We start from the raw sequence: 19658 nt of genomic DNA, 5'->3' as shown, positions 1-19658 counted from the left end.
AAAAACAAATCCAACTATGTGAAATTTGTGAGGATATTAGCTTCAAGGCCCAAAGAAATTAGACCAAACTCAACATGCTGAGAGGAACAAACCATCTGAGTAGGAATTGAAATGATGTTCTCTAGCATCCATGCTGCCGCAGAGCTGCCACCCCCACCCCAGGATGGTGCCGTGCTAAGTGTAAGAAATGAATCAGTACACACTTAATACAGTAGTAAGACCTTCAGGCTAAATTTTTATAAAAGAATGTTATAGTTTCAGATCTGGGCCATACACTTAGAAATCAACTGGTCCCCCTTGTTTGTTAACTGATCGGCAACAAAGTAAGTACAGAAATGAAGAATAAGCCTTTTGACAGAGCTATTTTATGTCTGTTGCTTCTTATAATTAAAAAAATCTGGGATTGAATTTCTATGCCCTTATTTTTAACTTCATTTTCTAATGATTCATTATTTTTAGTTTACAAAATTTTTGTTCCTCAGCATATTGGAAAATTTTTAAAAGTGGTCTAGAGTGAGTTGAATAGTGCTCCCCTCCCCCCAAATAATCATGTCCATGGGAACCTCAGAATGTGACCTTCTTTGGAATAAGGATCTTTGAAGATAAAACCACCTTGGTGTCCTTATAAGAAGAGGAGAGAACGTGGAGGACACAGGGAAGAAGGCCATGTGGAAATGGAGGTAGAGATGGGAAGGATGCAACTAGAAGCCAAGGCGCACCAAGGGTGGAAGATGCAACTAGAAGCCAGGAGCTACCAGTGGCTGGAAGAGGCAAGGAAGGATCCACCCTAGAGCCTTTGGAGGGAGTTTGACTCCACAGAACCTTGATTTCAGGCTTCTGGTCTCCAGAACTGTGAGAGGAAAAATGTCTGTTGTTTAAAGCCGCCACATTTGTGGTGATTTGTCATGGCAGCTTAGGAAACTGAGGCATGAGTCCTACTCAGACAGTTTGAGGAGCTCTGCCCATGGGCTCTTGCTGAGGTGCCTCCCAGCACAATGTAGGGGGGCCCATGAAGGGAGATTGAGGGGGCCAGTGCATGGGGCTGAGGTTCTCCATCCTTTGCTTCTGGCAAAACAGCACACTGTTAATGTGTTTTTGTTTTGTTTTGTTTCGATTTAGCACATACTTTTTATTCAATACATGTTAGTTTGATTTCAGCTGGCAAGGCCAGCAAAAACACCGTCACTTTCCTAACTCACAAGGGTAGCAAATCTACAGTCAGATGTCACAATCTCACTGTAGTTAATTTGATTATTTATTGAATTGCCTTTCTAAAAGATATCACATTGATACATTACATTGATGACATTATGCTGAATGAAACTAGTTAGCAAGCAGTAGCAACTATTCTAAAGACTTATTGGTGAGACATTTGCATGTCAGAGGATGGGAAATTAATTAAAAAACAAAAAACAAAACAGGGTCCTTCCACAGCAGTGAAATTTCTGGGTATTCAGTGGAGAAGGCAATGTCAAGATATTTCCCCCTCCCCCTTCTTCTTTTTTGAGGAAGAGGAGGAAATGAGGGCTAATTTATGCCAGTGGGAGGACAGGGAAGATTTCCCAAATCAGCTTCCCCAAAGTGATTTTTCAATTGGCTTTTATACCTGGCAGAGACAAAGAGAGATAATCATCTTAGTTAACAGGTAACAGAGATCTGGAGAATTTCAGAAGTTTATCCTACTTCCTTCAGGATTTGCATCTTGTGGCACCCAAGAAAGTGCCTCCCAGTCTAAGGAGATAGATTGAAAGGCTTGTTAATATCTGGGAGTTTGGGGGCAATAGATTAAAGCTCATTGAGGTCTGGGTGCCGAATTTACATTTACATACTGCTGCAGACTTTACATTTACATATTGCTCCTTTGTGAGACTAAGAGCTCTCATATAGCTTCTTCCAACTTTGAAGGTTACATTTTAAGGCTACTTTACAATTTCCAGCTTGCTTACAGTTTTAAGATTATATTTAAAAAGTCACTGTTACAATTTCCCCCTTAAAACAACATCTATTTCCAGTTTTGGGAATAGGGTCATTGTTCATCCTGGCTATTGAAAAATGGGATGACGTAGTTAAGGGGTCATCTGGTGGAATTTCTGATTCATAACTTGTAGATATTGTTGATTTCTTTCAGGGGAGAATGGAATGCTCTTGGCAGGAGTTCATGTCTTCTTATACATCTTTGGCTCACCTCAAGGATTTTTCATGTCTTCTTCAGTAGGAAATTGTTATTTGCCTGGATCTTTCAATGCACCTTGTAGGCCTGCTTGTAGAGCTGAAGCTTGTAAATTCATTTCACCAGGTGAGAGAGAGAGATCAAATAGGTTCTTAATATTCTGAGCTATATAAAAAATGTGAAAAGACTCAGCTTATTTAGTAATTTGCAAACAACATTTAGAGTATATGTATCTCTAGAATCAGTACTTAAATGAAAGATAAGATTTTTTTTTTCCCTTCCTATTGTCACTTTAGTATCATTCACTTCTGGCTCCATCTCTTTTTTGGAACAATCCATCTTCACAATAGAATTGCTGCCAGAATTGGGCTTCCAGGTTCTTGGCCTTGCTGTGAGAAAAAATCCCAAGGCACAGCACTGTTAATGTGTTTTAAATATTGGGTGTCAGCAGGATGGATCATGGTCACAATGAAAATGGCAGCGATAATGACAATGACAATGAAAAGTGTGACTGGGAAGGAGAAAAGAAAGTCATATGCTCAGAGTAGCTTCTCTCTAATCAGGGGGAGAATATACCTTATACTGCTCCCTTTCCCCTAAACTATCTACAGGGATTGGAAACCAACCTAAGGCTGTGATCACTTAGTGGGAGAAACTTATTTCAGAGTTCCTCCCTATATTTTGTTCTGTGGAGTCAATGTAGTTGGTCCTTGTTCAGTAGAGCCTCAGAGCTCAATTTGGGTAGGGGGTAGAAAATGTAGAAAATGAAACTGATCATGAGAAATAATGGGAATTTGGGGGTTGAAGCCTAGGATTGTGAGGAAGAAAGAGAAAGTTCCAGAAAGCTGACCCCAAAAAGGGATGGGAGCCTTGGAGAAATTCCCAATGACAGAGAAAGGCTGTAGATTTTAGAGCAATGCTGAGTATTGTATTTTAAATTATTGCTTGTGCTTTGCTATTATATGCAGTCATTTCCCTCCATTAGACCAAACCTTTAGTAAAAGTCAGCCGCATTCAATTGCTTTACATTAATGGAACTCAGAGGAAAAAAGAAATGGAGAATATATGTTTGTGCTAAGGGGGGGGTGGGGGAGTGTGGTTTCCATTTTGAGGCAAATTCACAAACACAAAGGGTAGCAGTGGCAGAGGCAGAGACATAGAGCAACACAGCAGAGATTGAGAATTCAGTGGGACCACAAAACAGTGAGAAATGTCTGGAGAGGAGCAACATGCTGCTGATGATGTTCCCCTGGTCAAGAAACCACAGAGATATTTCATGGAGGGATTTTGTGGAAGGGTACCAAGTTTCTCACTGAACTTGGGGCTGGGACTTAAGATATTCATTGAGACTGTAGAGTAAATGTGAAATGCTGAGGCATTGGGGAAAATCAAGCAGAACCCAGAAGCCTTAATTTATCAAGCAATATTCCAAGTATAAGAATGTTACAGGTGTCATCTTATTTGCAGAAACAACCCTAGTGGTTGAATTCTATCAGGATTTAATTTTACAACTTTTATTTTAACAAAGCTAAAATTTCAGTGGCAGCAAAGATTGAAAATCACTGGTGGAGTCCAACCTATTTCATCTTTAGATGAAGAAAACAAGTCCAAAGATAATAATGAGTAACCCAAGAGTATATGGGCAGGTGATGCCAGAGTCAAGAGGCCCAGGAGGATAGCCGGAGTTCATTTCTTTCAATAAATGAGCGTGGTAACATTCAACAACATATCCCTAAAGAATTTAAATATATTTATTTGGGATTTATTAATCTTAAATGACAGCTTTCTTTCATGCCAACCTCATCATAAGAGTTTCTCTTTTATCTGATCCATTGAGTTATTTCTTTGTTTGTTTGTTTGTTTTTTATTTGCTTTGGGTTTTGGCTTTCACTACCACAGAGTAAAGGCGCTTCTCTAGCTGATTATTCTCATAAGAACATTCTGTAATGGCAAGAATATTAGCTAAAGACAGTACTGGGTACTTTGGTAAGCCCTATCTGGGGACTGAATCCCTTCGTGTATATACTAAGACTCTGAAGTTTTATAGCACAGGCTGAGCTTATATTCTCCTAGTTAAGGAGCTTTGTCTCTCTGTCTTGGAACTGAGTCCAATTTTGTGCTCAAAGTGGAAGAGGAAAGATGTTAAATAAATTGAGACCAGGTGTGAATTCAGTTGGTTAGGCAATCAATCACAGAAATTCTGTTTTCTTAATAGGTTTTGAGTTTTTCTATTGATAGTCCAGCGCTCAGGGCCACACCCTGGCTTTCATGAAGATATGAAACACTGACCTGTCATCCTGGTGATTCTTGCTCTCACCCAGGAAAACATTCTTTCCTGGTGTTGCATGAACCATGGTTTATTTATACACATCCAGTTGACACATGCCTTAAATAATTCCTTAGATTCAGAAATGGTGCATTTGAATCAATATTTCTTCTAGTTTATATTTATTTTTTTCCTAGACTTGTTACATAAATGAGACCATAAAGATTATCTTATGGAACCCCTTTGATTATCCAGATGAGAAAACTGAGACTTGGTGCCTAGTACATAGTAGATGCTCAATGAATGTTTACAAAAGTGACTTGCTGGGTCACGTGGGAAATTGCGCATGAGAAATCCAGGCTTGTAACTTCTTCCTCAAGGCCCTTTCCCTATATCACATCATCTCTCTTCAGACTAAACACCCATCTATCCACTACTGTTAAAACTGCTCACAGGGAGTAAATTTCTGAAAAGAGAAATAGCAATGTCAGTCATTGTTCTAGTTTGCTAATGTTGCCAGAATGCAAAACACCACAAATGGATTGGCTTTTATAAAAGGGGGTTTATTTGGTTACAAAGTTATAGTCCTAAGGCCATAAAACATCCATCAACAAAGGGTACCTTCACCGGAGAATGGCCAATGGTATCCGGAAAACCTCTGTTAGCTGGGAAGTCACCTGGCTGCTGTCTGCTCCAGAGGTCTGGTTTCAAAATGGCTTTCTCCCAGGACATTCCTCTCTAGGCTGCAGTTCCTCAAAAATGTCACTCTTAGTTGCTCTTGGGATGTTTGTCCCCTCTTAGCTTTTCTGGAGCAAGAGTCTGCTTTCAACAACCATCATCAGACTGCCTCTCATTTGCAGCTACTCTCTCAGCTTCTGTGCATTCTTCAAAGTGTCCCTCTTGGCTGTAGCAAGCTTGCTTCTTCTGTCTGAGCTTATATAGTGCTCCAGTAAACTAATCAAGGCCCATGCTGAATGGGCAGTGTCACACCTCCATGGAAACTATCCAATCAGAGTCATCACACACAGTTGGATAGGTTGCATCTCCATGGAACCACTCAAGATATTACAATTTAATTAACACTGATACATCTGCCCACACAAGATTACATCAAAGATAATGGCATTTTGGGGGACATAATACATTCAAACCAGCACAGTCAACTATGTCTTAAACCAGAAGAGATCTATTGCTGAAGCTTTAGTTCTGCCTGAGCTGCTATGACAAATACCACATAGTGGGTTTGTTTCAACAATGGGAATTTATTGGCTCATGATTTTGAGGCTAGGAGAAGTCCAAAATCAAGGCATCAGCAAGGCGATGCTTCTCCCCAAAGTCTGTAACGTTCTGGTGCTGCCATCCTTGGGGTTCCTTGCTGGTATACCTGCCTTAAGTCAGATGGTAAAGTCCCCTCCTTTCTCTTCCATTCCGTGGACTTCAGCTTCTAGCTCCTCCCAGTGACTTTCTCTCACCCTTGATTCTGGTTTCTTCTCTTTAAAAAGCCTCCAGTAATCTGAATTAAAGCTTACCCTGTTTCAGTTGGCCCCACCTTAACTAAAATTACATCCTCAAGATATTCTATTTACATTGGGTTCACACTGTAACAAGATTAAGAACATGTCTAAATTGGGGTACATAATTCAATTTACCAAAGCTGATAACCAAAATTATATGGCACACCAGGAATGCTATACCAGCCAGCAGATATGGGCCCCAGCTTCAGGTGGTTTCAGGCTATCAGCATCTTTCTTTTGTATCATCCTTCCCTTGTTTTACTGCATAACTATCAGTGGGTATGGTATCCAAACTCCAGAAGACATCTGGGGAAGAGGATTCCAGTGGCTGGTATGGATGGGACATTAGAACTATGGGCTCTAATTCTGATGAATCTAACAGTTTATTTCTTTAGATCAAAATTGGTGTTTCTACAGACCTGGAAAGCTGTCACTTAAAATAACCTGCAGACATGAATGTATTGGCTAGTCTAAGTATGTAAAACATTCCTTTCTTTAATTGTTAGCAAGCAGGGAAGTAGTCATAAAATAAGTTATTACAACTATGCGGACAATAGGAAAACTCTAAGACTGGCTAGTGCCAAGAAAAGTGAGGATATTTATCCCAAATCTCTCTTGTGAGAACAAGGGACATTTCTCTGCTCATGAAGGCAAGTTGTGTTTACCATCCTGGCTTTAGGCTTTTGTTTTTCTCCAAGTGTTCTTGGGCTAAGTGTGTGAATCAGGCCTTGGAAACTCTTACAAAATTCTACCAGACAATGATCCATGAGTGTACAAATCATGCTGGTCTTGCCCATCAGTGTATTGACACCACCTAGCACAGAGCCTTGCATTTAGTAGGCCCTCAATAGATACTTGTTTTACCTATGAATAAGTGAGAAGGGCTATAAATGGAGCACTTTTTGGGAATGCTTGCTAGTCTTGTGTGTGACGTAACTTCCCCAGGTCGTTGCAAGGCTGGCTGCTTCCCATAATGCTGGACTCTTCAATTATTACCTTTTTAGGGAAGCTTTTCCTGCATGCTCATTTAATTGTCTCTTAACCCACCCTGTTCTCTAACTTCATTCTGCTACATTTTATTCATAGTGCTTGTAATGATTGAGATTACTTCTTTATGTGTTGATTGACTGACTTCTTTTCTAACATATAAGTTTCATGTGGGAAAAGGCTTTGTCTTGTTCTTTGCTGGATCCACAGCTACTGGCATGGTACACACCCAAACATGTTAAACAAATGAAATTTTTAAACGAAAGACTACATTCTTCTAGGTGCATATGGAAGAAACAGAAGTTTTCAACTAAAGCATGTTTTTCTTCTCATCTGCTTAGGAGCTGGAAATCCTCAATTCCGGCTACCTCTCCTTTGCATTATCCAAACATGTCTGTGCTTTCTGATCTCTAATTGCCCTTTGTCTTCTCCTAACAACTTTGTTCCTATCATTTCCTCTGACTGCTAAGCTTGTTTTTCCTCCTGTGCACATCTTACTTAGTCTTCTTGACCCTCTTAGGATATCAGCAGCCACAATTCAAAAAAAAAAACAACACTGCCCTGCTGGGCTGGAAATATTCTGAATCACTGCAATGAAGGATTTCTTGGTTAGGGTTTGCCACATCAATTCTTAAAGGAACTGGTACCCTCTCTCACTCTCCAGTTTACCACCTCATATTCACAGACATTTCTGCTCTTAGACCCAAGCCCACTTTTCCTGCTGTAGCCCCCAAACTTTTTCATAATTAAAGAGACTAATAGGAATCTAGATTCCTTTTAATAGATAAAGGATCAAGTACATAAACCTTCCATATCCCCTGGTCTATCCCACATTCTGAGAGAAGAAAGAGCTTACAGTTTCTTATGTAATAACTTCTAACCTTTGAAAATGATTTCAAAGTCTACAACTATGAACGCAGTGGATAAGAACCAAACTGAGAGATACATTCACCCCATTTCCTGGGCATCTGAAGGTTGTCTGTCTAAATGTGCTATTTGTAGCTTTGTCTTTTCTTCACAAAGACTGGGTGTTTGAAGACAAGATCTGCACATTTTCTTATTCTCTATTGATCATATCACAGAAGTCAGTTCAGTGTTATCCAATGCACCTACTAACCTTGTTATGACAATACAGTAGCTCGCAGGTTTTTCTCCATCCCAACAGATCTGAATGATGTAATATCCTCCCATAGTTAGCAGTGACCCTCTATGCCAGTGCTTCTTGTGGGGGGATAGTTTGAAAGTCCATTCAGATGATTCTGATTTTCCAGTCCCCTCATACATATACACATCTCTGGAATACAGAATTAAAATATAGAATAAATTTTGATACCTATAATATTAGTTGGTGGTGTTGTCATTTAGTAGTCTTTCATTTCTAGCACATATAAAACAAATACTTCAGCCGCAACTCTTGAAACAATTCTGTGAGCAAAAACCACATGCCACAGAGCATTTCTGAGACTTGTATTTGAGTGACATTTTAACACTTTAGGTCATAATTTTAATAAGCTGCTTTTAAGGGATAGGAAAATGATAATGCTTTTGTAAGACCAGAAGCTGAAATCAGGCAAAAGAAAAAAAAAAAAAAAAAAAAAAAAGAAATGAATTCAGAAATGGAAAAGTGATGACAAGTTCTTCACACTCAGAAGAGCTAATTATTTAATTTATAAAGTAATAATTGCTTGAAATGACTCATGAACCTATGAGAATGATTTCACTCATTTCATGTTAAAGTTGTAAGCAGAAGGCACAAATGTACATCAGTCAGGGAATTTTTTCATCAAGCATGCACCTTCTCCCTCCAGTTTAGTCTCTATCCATTTCCTCATCAAGGGTGTGAGAGGTGGCTATACAGAGAAAACTTCCCAAGTGATCATGAAGGGCTCCTCCACCTCTACTCTTCTGTCTGCTCCAGTGAACACCAAGTTGAAGTTAAGTTGAAGTTAAGGCAAAATGTGATTTAAGTAAGGAAAGTAGGAGGTTGGAGTGGTGACTTTGAGGGTGTATAGCGTATAGAAAATGTGATTTAAGTAAGGAAAGTAGGAGGTTGGAGTGGTTACTTTGAGGGTGTATAGCATATAGAAGGAAAAGATAACTTCAGACTTAACAAATTTGCAAATATAACAATAAATCAGCTAAAATTTACCAAGATTTGTTGTGTGCAGTTAACACACACAGCAAGCACTATTCCTGCACTAGCTTATTTCTATTTATTCATTCAACAAATATTGAGTGCCTGCTATGTGCCATGCATATACTGCAATATCCCAAATAGATTTGCTCTCTGGTTTCATAAAGCCTACATTGCAGTAGCAGAGGCTATCACTATAACCAGTAAAAGACAAAAAACAGTTATGTCATTAAAAATCGAAATATGTTATGAAAGAAAAGCACTGAGAAATGCAAAAGCAAACAATAGAGTAGAAGAGCACATTGGAGCCTTTTTATATGGGAGGATGAGGAGGAAAGATTTCTCTGAGGAAGGTGCATGTAAGTAAGCAAAGACTCAAAGATAAACAAGAGCCACCTAAATATAGCAGCACTTGGCCCTTTTTCTGTCACTTTGCCCTGGATTCCTGCCCACTGGCCTGACTCCCCACTGCCAACACCTGTATCCCTTTGCCTGAGGGCTTTCTCGGGTAGCCAGGGACTATTGTGTCTCAGTGAGCAGCAGGTGGAAATTGCCAGGGGAATTCATGACCCTATCACCCTCACCTCCCACACACATACCAGAGTAGTCCAGGTCACTTGGCTGGTGAGTGGCAGTCAAGTTTCAAACTCAATCACAGCTCTCCTCTAGCCACCAGATGACACAGTGGTCCACGGCCACCACCCTGGTGAGTTTCTCTACTGGATGAGACTATAAGAAAAGCGCTTGTATCAACATGCTGCAAGAGATTTAGATTACCTATATATAGGGCACGACATTCTGATGTTCATGTTTTTAAAAGTTTGGAACATTCCTTTAAGAGAATTCCTGCACTTTTGTCATTTTGGCTGCTGAACTAATGATTCCAGTATTGAGTAATTATTTCTCAACTCTTAGCACTTGAGGTCTATCTGTATCTTTTGGCAACTATGTAGTTGCTACTATATGGTATCTTTTGTATCTTTGTTTTCTCTTTGTATTTATCCCTTGAATGTTATTTGACCTTTCCCAATATATGCCTTGTTTTTTCATCATAAAAATTTGGATTGCCAAGTTCTTCAGTGTAAGGACTGTGTGCTTTATTTTTATACCCCCAAAGACCTAGCACAGTGTCTTAAATACACTAAGCACTCAATACATACTTGTCTTAAGTTTATTTCCCACATTTCATGGTTCAAGAGTTTCACAAAATTATATTTTAAGTTAAAAAACTAAAGTTAAGTAAAAAATAAAACCTATTAATGAAGTGCGTTTTCACTTGGTGATACAAAATGAAGATAAGGAGGTGAATAAAATTAACCCAACACTAGCCTACTGCCATTCTGTAAGAGAAGGAGGCATTGAGTTAGGTGCTCTTATTTGTGTGTGTGTGTGTGTGTGTGTGTGTGTGTGTGCTTGTGTGTGTAAATGAGAGTTTATTAACAAAGACATGAGGTCAAGCTTCCCCCAACTCCCACCCTCCCCCAGGACAGTTCCCAACAAGAACAAAAGAATGGCAAGTGTTCTTAGAACAAAATTCATCACCCCCCACCCTCTTCCCCATTTCTCTCCAAAGTCCCACGCTTCACAACCTAGACACATGGAACTGGCTTGGGAGACAGACACTCCGGCAATCTCTGACCAACAATGGAGTTATGGGCATATACTTGCTTCCCTTGCCCGTTGTTGTTGCCAGCTGGCAGTTACAAAGTCATACTGAGGCAGAGGAGGGGGGATGCACAGCAACCTCCACTTGAAACCAGCCAAAAGGAAAGCTGCAGTGGAGCAACAGATTCTGCCTTTTCAGGAGACTTTCTTTTACATGAAGCAGAATCCCTACCTAATTCTGCTCAGATATGCAAAGGTAGACAGCTTCCTCAAGAAGCAAACAGTTCATGGATTGGCTCAGTCAGGCCAGCTGGAAACAGTAGCTGTTATCCATCATTGGTGGGGAGTCTGAAAGAAGCCTAGTTTCAGGGGTTAAGGGATATATCCTGGTACAAAATTGAATTCTGTCTCCTTGTCCTTCTGGAACTATAGTTTGCTTTGAGATGCATTTGTAGTGTGAAGCTTCTCTACTGCTTATATTCAACTCGGTGAATGATTCTCTGACAAGGGAACTTGACCAACCTGCTTCTCCACCCTACGCACCACCAACCTACCCCCCCATCACACACAATCCGGTGTTATTTCCTATCCCCTGTGTGCCTGAGGGGTGGTGAGCACAGGACATATCTCCTTTCCCCACCCCAACAATCCTCTTGGAGATTATCAAAGTTTAAGAACTGCTTTGGGGAACCACTCCAGCAAGTGATATGAATCAGGGTCATTTTGGGACACGATGGGGCTCTTTCTGCCCCTGTTTCTTTGATTTCTCCTCTTGGACTCACTCTTAGGTCTGGTTCCAACATGACCCTGAAGTGCCTGGTTTGAGCTGGGGCATCTGAGAAGGGCAGTCTTGGTCCAGGGCCCTGAATACTGGGTGCCAGGTAAAGCAACAAGGAACCACAGATGAAATATTGTCAACACTGCCAAATAAGTGGGTGTTTGGGGCATGAAATGTTCTTTGAGAATCATACTCATTGTGGTTAAGGAATGAAATTTCACATCCCCTGGTCTTCTGAGAGATGACAAGAACTCCTTGACCCCCTGGGATGAGATCTCAATTTGCCTTGGAGCCTAAGGAACAGGAGTGACATGAGTAACATGACCAATGTGAGTGACATAGTAACGGGCCGAGTTTGCACGTCCCTAAGCTTACTTTACCTCTGCACCCAAACCCCTGCTGGCCTCAAGAGCTGTGGCTCCAGGAGCATATGGGGAAACATTAGCTACTCCTCCATTCTGGCATCCAGATTTACACTTAAGTAACTGAAAAGATACTTTGCTGCCACCTGATGTCAATGCATAGAGTGCTAAAACCAGTAAAGGGGTATGTGAACAGCCCAAAGGCAGAAGAAAGGCCTTGGGGACCAGAAAAACAGTGAGAGACAGTACTGCAGTGAAAACAACAGTGAGGAGGAGCTGGGAGACCCAGGCCCAGCTCTGAGCAGCTGACAGGCTTTATGCACCACAATCCCTTTTTTGCCTTTTATCTTTCTCCTCTGTAGAAAAACAAGGTTGGATAAGTTATTACTTAAAGTCTGTTTCAACTCAAAAACTATGATTTTAGATCTGAACTGGAACTGAGAAATATAGGGAAGGCAATGCGGTGGGAGGGTATTTTGGCCCCCATTTCCCCTTTCTTCTCAAATTCCTTAATCAGTTTTATTATTGGATTAGTTCAGGGGCAAGGAATGTAATAAGTTCTTAGGTGTCTGAGCCTTGACAATGGCAGGCCTTATTTTTGTTACCTTGAAATGTCATTCAAGAAAGAGCACCATTTTCAATTGCAGAGCAATCAAATGAGATGATAATATGAGGCAGGGTAAATCACAATATTTGGCCAAGGAAAAGGAGTTCAGAGTCAAAAAAAAGAAAAAAAAAAAAAAAGTGTAGATCCAAATGGCCAGAGATAAGATTTTCACAGATGCGAGAACCTCTAACAGAGTAGGGCAAGAAAGTGTCTCTTTTCCCTGGACTGTGTGGTTAGTAACAGGCAGTTGTTTTAACACTTTCTACCAGTTATACTACTCCCTTAATAACTAATATGTACAAAAATATAAAACTGTAAAGTGAAATTTATGTTTTAGTGACACTTTTCCTTGCTTTATATATACATTTTTTTCTTTTTTCTGCTTTTAAAATGAGCTCTTGATTACAAAATATCAAACTACACTCAAGAGCAGGTGTGGAAAACACCAACTATTGGCACAGCGTGGAGAAGCCCACAAGTTAGGACAGATAGCAGCAGGTGGCAAGAGGTGGGAAGGGATTGAAGTAGTAGTTACAAATGTTCACGGGAAGCTAAAAATATCCAAAAAGTTGTGCCCTAATGTTAGCACAGGTTGGACTAATCATTACCTTGGTGGGTGGCTTCAGTGTGTTTGTGTTCAGATTCTACACATCAATACAATTTCTTCCAGTTAAGAGTTCCTGGCTTGCACTGATCACAGGGTGGCCGGAGGGCACTGGACCAGTCTATTAGTTTTTCAGAATCCTCTCATAGACTTGATAGATGTACTGAGAGATTTCAGGAGCTCTACACTTCAGCAAAAGCATATAATTGGGTTTTCCAGGCTGGATACTTGGCTCAGCCAAAATCCAAATGCCATTAGTGAGCTTTGGTGATTGGTAAAGCATGTCCTGCCCTTCCATATTCCTCTTGGCAGTAGTATAAACATTGTTGTTTTGCAATTTGCTGGAAACAGTGTCAGCATTTAAAAGACATTCCTTAATTTGAAACTGAAGTTTATTTTTATTGGGAATTTTCCTCCATGTTGCAAGGAAGACCTGGCACTACATTTTGCCATCTTCTACAAGAAGCACGTTGAGTGGGATGAGGCAGCTGAAGAAGAAGACATTGATATTGTTTTTCACAGCCACCTGCACATTATTCAGAGGTTCCATCATCAGGACTCATCCCAAGGAGTTGAGAGGCAGGGAGATCTCAGTGGTCTGGTTTGGTGTGTGGATGGCCAGAGGAGTGCTAGGGATGACACCAGAGCTATTCTTGTTAAACTGGATGGCAAAGTCTGTCATATGCTGCAGGGCTCTGTTGATGAAGTTCATTTCCATGTAAATATGCCCTTGGCAGTGAGTGAATGTTTCTGAAATCTCCAAGTCTTTAGCTTTTACTGCAGATAGCCAGACAGCTTTAGAAGCCGCATATCCATCAGTGCCATGCCTATCCCTGTGGAGAGTTCAAGCAGGTCATTCAGGCCACTGTAGCCATAGCAGGAGTAGATGAAGGAGCTAAGGCTGCAGGCACTGATGATGGGATGCAGGACTGCCCTACCAGATTATCTAATCCTCCCAAGAGATCCACCACTCCCATCTGCATGGAGGATACCTGTAGTACATCGACTGTTGCCTGCATCAGTGCTCCCCTGATGAACTGGCAAGTGTTTGTGATGGATTGCACTACTTCCACAAAAGCATTGGGAGGCTTATGGTACACAGAGTCCAAAGAAGCAATGTGGCAGATTAGCTCATCCAGCAGAGTTAGCTTAATACAATCTGCTTCCTCAGAAAGCAGTGGCTTCTCAGACAAGACTACTTCCTTGGTTGTGATAGGGTCCATTGAGAGAAGGCATCAATGAATATAGCCCTGGTCTCAAAGGTCAGGGTTATCAGAATCCTGCATTGCTAAAACTCAAAATCTGCTGCCGACTTCTGTGTTTCTGATGGTTTCTTCAGAAACAGCTTCACTATGGCAGTAAGCACAGTGAGCTGCACCTGAGTTTTCCTCATGGAAACCATCCAAAAAACTCTCCAATAACTCGTCTGCATTGTCAATCATTTTAGCATATTCTCCTACTGTCCAAATCATAGCTGCTCAAGCATCTGGCTCATCCAGTGAGTCTAAGTTCTCACATAGATTGGCAATGATACTTTCACACTTGGTGGGATATTTGCAGAAGATGTCCCTGATGACAACAGTCACCTCTTGGACCACATAATTTACTTTGGTCTGAATGAGATGAAGCAATATGTTCACACAGCACTCTGCAGATTGCTCCACCTTGATGGCACACTGTCCAGTGGCTCACACAGCTTTGCGACCAAAGTCAACATCCACCTCCATGGTATGTTCCTTCAGTTCTGCCAGAACCTGAGCAATGTTGGCTTGGGATGCCAAATGAATCATGATGTTCAACTTCTATAGTTAAACACAGATGGGATCATTGTACTTCACAAAGAAGTCTTTGATTTCCTGTGTCAAGACTTGAGGACTTTTCTGGACAATTAGGTTGATGTTCCTTGGGGTGACATACTGCATCTCTGGCTCCCCGGAGAGAAAAGTGACAAGAGAAGGGGCTAACTTCCTCAGTGGCATACTATAGTAGTCGGAGTCCTCGGGTAACAAGTCTAGAAATTTCATTAGCACTTTTACTGCCAAGAGCACTATTGCCGAGTTGGCATGGGATGGCTGGTCACAGATGCTCCGGGCCTCCCCGTCTTCTTTAGAGTTGTAAGTAGAATGGGCAGTTCAGGATGAAAATCTGGCCCCATTCAGTGCACTCATTCAGGACTGTCAGCAGCTTATTACTGTTCTGTGGGTTTAGATCATGTCAGTTGTTATTTGGGTGAGACTCACTGATTTCAGATAACGCTGCTACAGCATTAGCCGCATTTGAATCTGCTATGGGATCCCACAGAGAATCCAGAAATCCCTGATTTTCCACCATTTGGGCATTTCTCATGGACTTTGCCATGCAGACTGCTGCTGTTTTCCAAACATGGGGATCTTCATCCCTCAAGCATTTGCAGAGGGGCTCAGAGATTTTCCATAATCTTGTCCACTTGGATGCACCTCGTGGTTCTGACTGCCAAGGCCCAAATCAAAGGATTGGGATCTTCAATAACTCCTGCCCAAAGCTGTTGACAGTCGTGACAGCCATGTCTGACTGGCTGTTGCTTGGCAAAGTTCATCAAATAGAGATACACATGCTCCTTTTGTTCCAGGTGGTCAATCTACATACAGTTCTCCAAACCTGGAAAGAGCTAACATCTCTCCCCATGGTCGTAGCAGCAATCACTTTCTTCACAGCCTCCTTACTCTTTTCTTTCTTTTCATTGTTGAGTTCAGCCTTTAATTCAAAGGTCTCTCCTTTTTTATTCGTTGTGAAATACTTGGAGTCGGTCATGGTTTGGATATTTAATCCATAACGGAAGCAAGGAAGGAGGTGGCAGCAGCAGCCAGAGCGTGGTCCGGGAGGTGTCCTCGGTGCCCTTATTTTTTATTATGGAATATTTAAAACATACAGAAAGTTACAAGGAATAATAAAATAGAAAGTGCATGGGTTATTCAAATTTGTCAAAACAATACTTTGCCCTATTTGTTTCAGACTTTTGGTGATAAAATCTTACAGCATAATCTAAGCCTCATGTGTCACCTCCCTGTTTGCAGAGCCTTTCCTGCACTAGCCTGGAGAAGAAGCCACTACCTGTTTGTAATTTCTATGCACGTCTTCAGAAATTATAGGTATGCAACATTTTCATTGATTTAAAACAAACATCATGCTTTATGTATTATTCTGAAGCTAACTTTTTGGACATTACCTTGTTTTTGAGATTTAGCCAATTGATACATTTAATTCTTTCCCATTCATTTTACTTTTTCAATACAGTATTCCAGTCTTGAATATAATACTCTTTACCAACTTTCCAGTTGAGACATTTAATCTGTTTTCTAATTTTCACTTTTAGAAATAATGCATCAGTGAGCTTTTTGTTCGTGACTTCCTGCACCCATGTATAGGGATTTCTTTGGGGAATGTGAGTACAAAAATAATTATGGTATAGGGGATAAATATCTTCACTTTAACCATAATTGTCAGATTATTCTTTTAAGTATTTCACCTCCATCAGCATGAATGTCATTCTCTTTACATCATCGACAAAACTTGAGATTGTCAGTTTTTAATTTTTGCATATTTTAATTTTGCATGGATACGAAATCACATATCTTTGGATTCTAATTTGTATTTTCCTAATATTATAACTCTTATTAATAATGATATTAATTTTTAGTGAGGGACATAATAGTTTCCTTTTATCCGAAATGTCTGTTCCTGAATTTGCCCGTTTTTGTACTGGAATATTTTCCTTTTTCTTAGTGGTGCATAATAATACTCTCTATTAGGCATGCTAATTGTCAGCTATAAGGATTTCAAGTGGATTTCATATGGGGATTTTCTCCCAATTTGTGGGTTATAATTTCAAATTTTAGTGGTAACTTTTTATGAACATAAGTTTCCAGTTTTAACGTACTTGTTTCCATCAGTAACTTCCTGTATGGTTTGTGCTGTTTTTTGTGTCTTGTTCATAAGCTCCTTCTCTACACAGATGTCATATAGATATTTTCTTATATTTCATCCTGGAGGTTTGATGACTATGACTCTCTTATTTAAATTGTAAACCTACAGGGAATGGAATTTTATATGTGGTGTATGCATTCATAAGGATAATCGTTTGCCTTAGCAACATTTATTGAATAATCTATCCTTTTCCCCATGCTTTGCAACGCCAGCTGTTATAAATCAAATTTCCCTTAAAAAAAAAAAAAAAAAAAAAAAAAAAGCTGGGTTGGATTCCATTGCTCTAGTTCTCTGTGGCAAACTGTCTTAATGAAGCCCCATAATAAGTCTTGAAATCAAGTAGATTCAGTAGCTTGCCTCCACCCCAAATTTCTAAAAATGCCTTCGCTATTATTGGCATTTGGATGATTCATATCAATTTTAGAATAACCTTGCCAAGTTCTATCAAGTTCTATGAAATCACTTGTTGGGATTTTGCCTGAAATGGCTTTGAAGCTATGGATCAATTTGGGGACAATTGCACATCTTTATGGTGTTGACTATTTCTCAGTAAGGAAATGGTTTATTTCTCCTTTCATTTAGGTCTTCTGTAATTTTATTCAATAAATGTTTATAATTTTTCATAAAGTTCTTGAACATTTTTGCTTTACTTATACCTAGGTATTTGTTATATTATGTGACTGCAAAAAAGGCATATTTTAAAATTGGTGGTTGTTGGTGTAAAGAACTGAAATAAGCTTTTGCACATTGACATTTTTATCCAGCCAATTGACTAAAATCTCTGATTACATCTTGTACTGGATCTGTGTATTCTTTTGGATCTTCTATGAAGACAATTCTATTATTTGAAATAATAGTAAGTTTGTTTCTTCTCCAATCTTTTCCATATTATAGTTCACTGGCACAATATTTCAGAAAAATATTGAGTAGGCATGACAATAGAGGGTATTCTCTTCTTAGCATTCATAAAGAGAATGCTTTCAACATTTCAATACTTAGTATGATGTATCTTTTAAGCTGTGAAGCTTATACTTACAAAATTAATAAAGACTTCCTCTGATTGTAAGTTTCTAAGAGTTTTTGTTGTTTTTATTTACATGAATGGGTATTAAATTTTACCAAACACTTTTTCTGAATTTAATGAAATAGTCACATGGTTTTTATCCTTTGTTCTTTTAATGTATTATTGCATTACACTTTGTTTAGGGTTTTTTACAAGCTTGTTCAGATGGTTTATAATTTGCAAAGCTGATTTTGGTATCAAGGATATTCTAGCTTCATAAAAAACCCTTTGGTTGTTATCCTTTTTTGTCTTCCTTGGAAGAATTTGGGAAGAACTAAAATGATATGTGCTTAGGCTGCTCAGCAGAACTTCCCTACAAAGCTTTCATGGGCTGGCATTGTTTTATGGGAAAAAATTTAACTACTGCTTCAATTCCTTTGATGATTATAAAATTATTCAAGTTTCCTATTGTTTTTTGTTACTTTTTTACTATTTGATTATTAGAGAAGTTGTAGGTTTACAGAAAAATCATGCAGAAAATTCAGAGATCACTTTTACTCCTCTCTCACAAACAGTTTTACCTATCATTAACATTTTGCATTGGTGTGGTAATTTTGCTACAATATATGAAACAATATTGTGATAATTATTTTATTATCTATATCCCAGAGTTTACATCCGAGTTCACTGTTCATGTTGTACAGTACTGTTTTTTTTAATTAAGTTTTTAATTCAGTTTTATTGAAATACATTCGCACACCATACAATCATCCATGGTATACAATCCACTGTCCACAGTATGATAACATAGTTATGTGTTCATCACCACAATCTATCTCTGAACATTTTCCTTACATCAGAAAGAACCAGAACAAGAATAAAAAATAAAAGTGAAAAAAGAACACCCAAATCATCCCCCCATCCCACCCCATTTGTCCTTTAGTTTTTATCCCCATTCCTCCACTCATCCATACACTAGATAAAGGGGGTGTGATCCACAAGGTCTTCACAATCACACTGTCACCCCTTGTAATCTACATTATTATATAATTGTCTTCAGGAGTCCAGACTGCTGGGTTGGACTTTGGTAGTTTCAGGTATTTACTTCTAGCTATTCCAATACATTAAAACCTAAGAGGTGTTATCTATATAGTGCATAAGAATGTCCACCAGAGTGACCTCTCGACTCCATTTGAAATCTCTCAGCCACTGAAACTATTTCGTCTCATTTTGCATCCCCCTTTTGGTCAAGAAGATACTCTCAGTTCCACGATGCCGGGTCCACATTCATCCCCAGGAGTCATATTCTGCATTGCCAGAGAGATTTACAACCCTGGGAGTCGGGTCCCATGTAGAGGGGAGGGCAGCGAGTTCACCTGTTGAGATGGCTCAGTTAGAGAGAGAGAGGACCACATCTGAGCAACAAAGAGGTACTCAGGGGGAGACTCTTAGGCACAACTACATGCAAGTTTAGACTCTCCTTTGCGGTAACAAGCTTCATAAGGGCAAGTCCCATGATTGAGGGCTCAGCACATCAAACCGCCAGTCCCAATGTTTGTGACAACATCAACACCAGTCCAGGTGAGGATGTCCAACACATCCACACCTTCCCCCAGATCCTCAGGGCTGGGGAGGGGGAGGTTGTAAATATATTTTTTATTATCT

General features: G+C 39.8%; 1 pseudogene; it reads right to left on the bottom strand.

Moving 5' to 3' along the window:
• Positions 1-13151: 13151 nt before the first annotated feature.
• On the bottom strand, positions 13152-15817 carry LOC119506279 (annotated as a pseudogene).
• Positions 15818-19658: the final 3841 nt, after the last annotated feature.

Source organism: Choloepus didactylus, chromosome 11 (genome assembly GCF_015220235.1).
Source record: "Choloepus didactylus isolate mChoDid1 chromosome 11, mChoDid1.pri, whole genome shotgun sequence".
Taxonomy (NCBI): Eukaryota; Metazoa; Chordata; class Mammalia; order Pilosa; family Megalonychidae; genus Choloepus; species Choloepus didactylus.
Note: the sequence above shows the minus strand (reverse complement) of the source record. Positions and strands in the feature narration are given on the sequence as shown.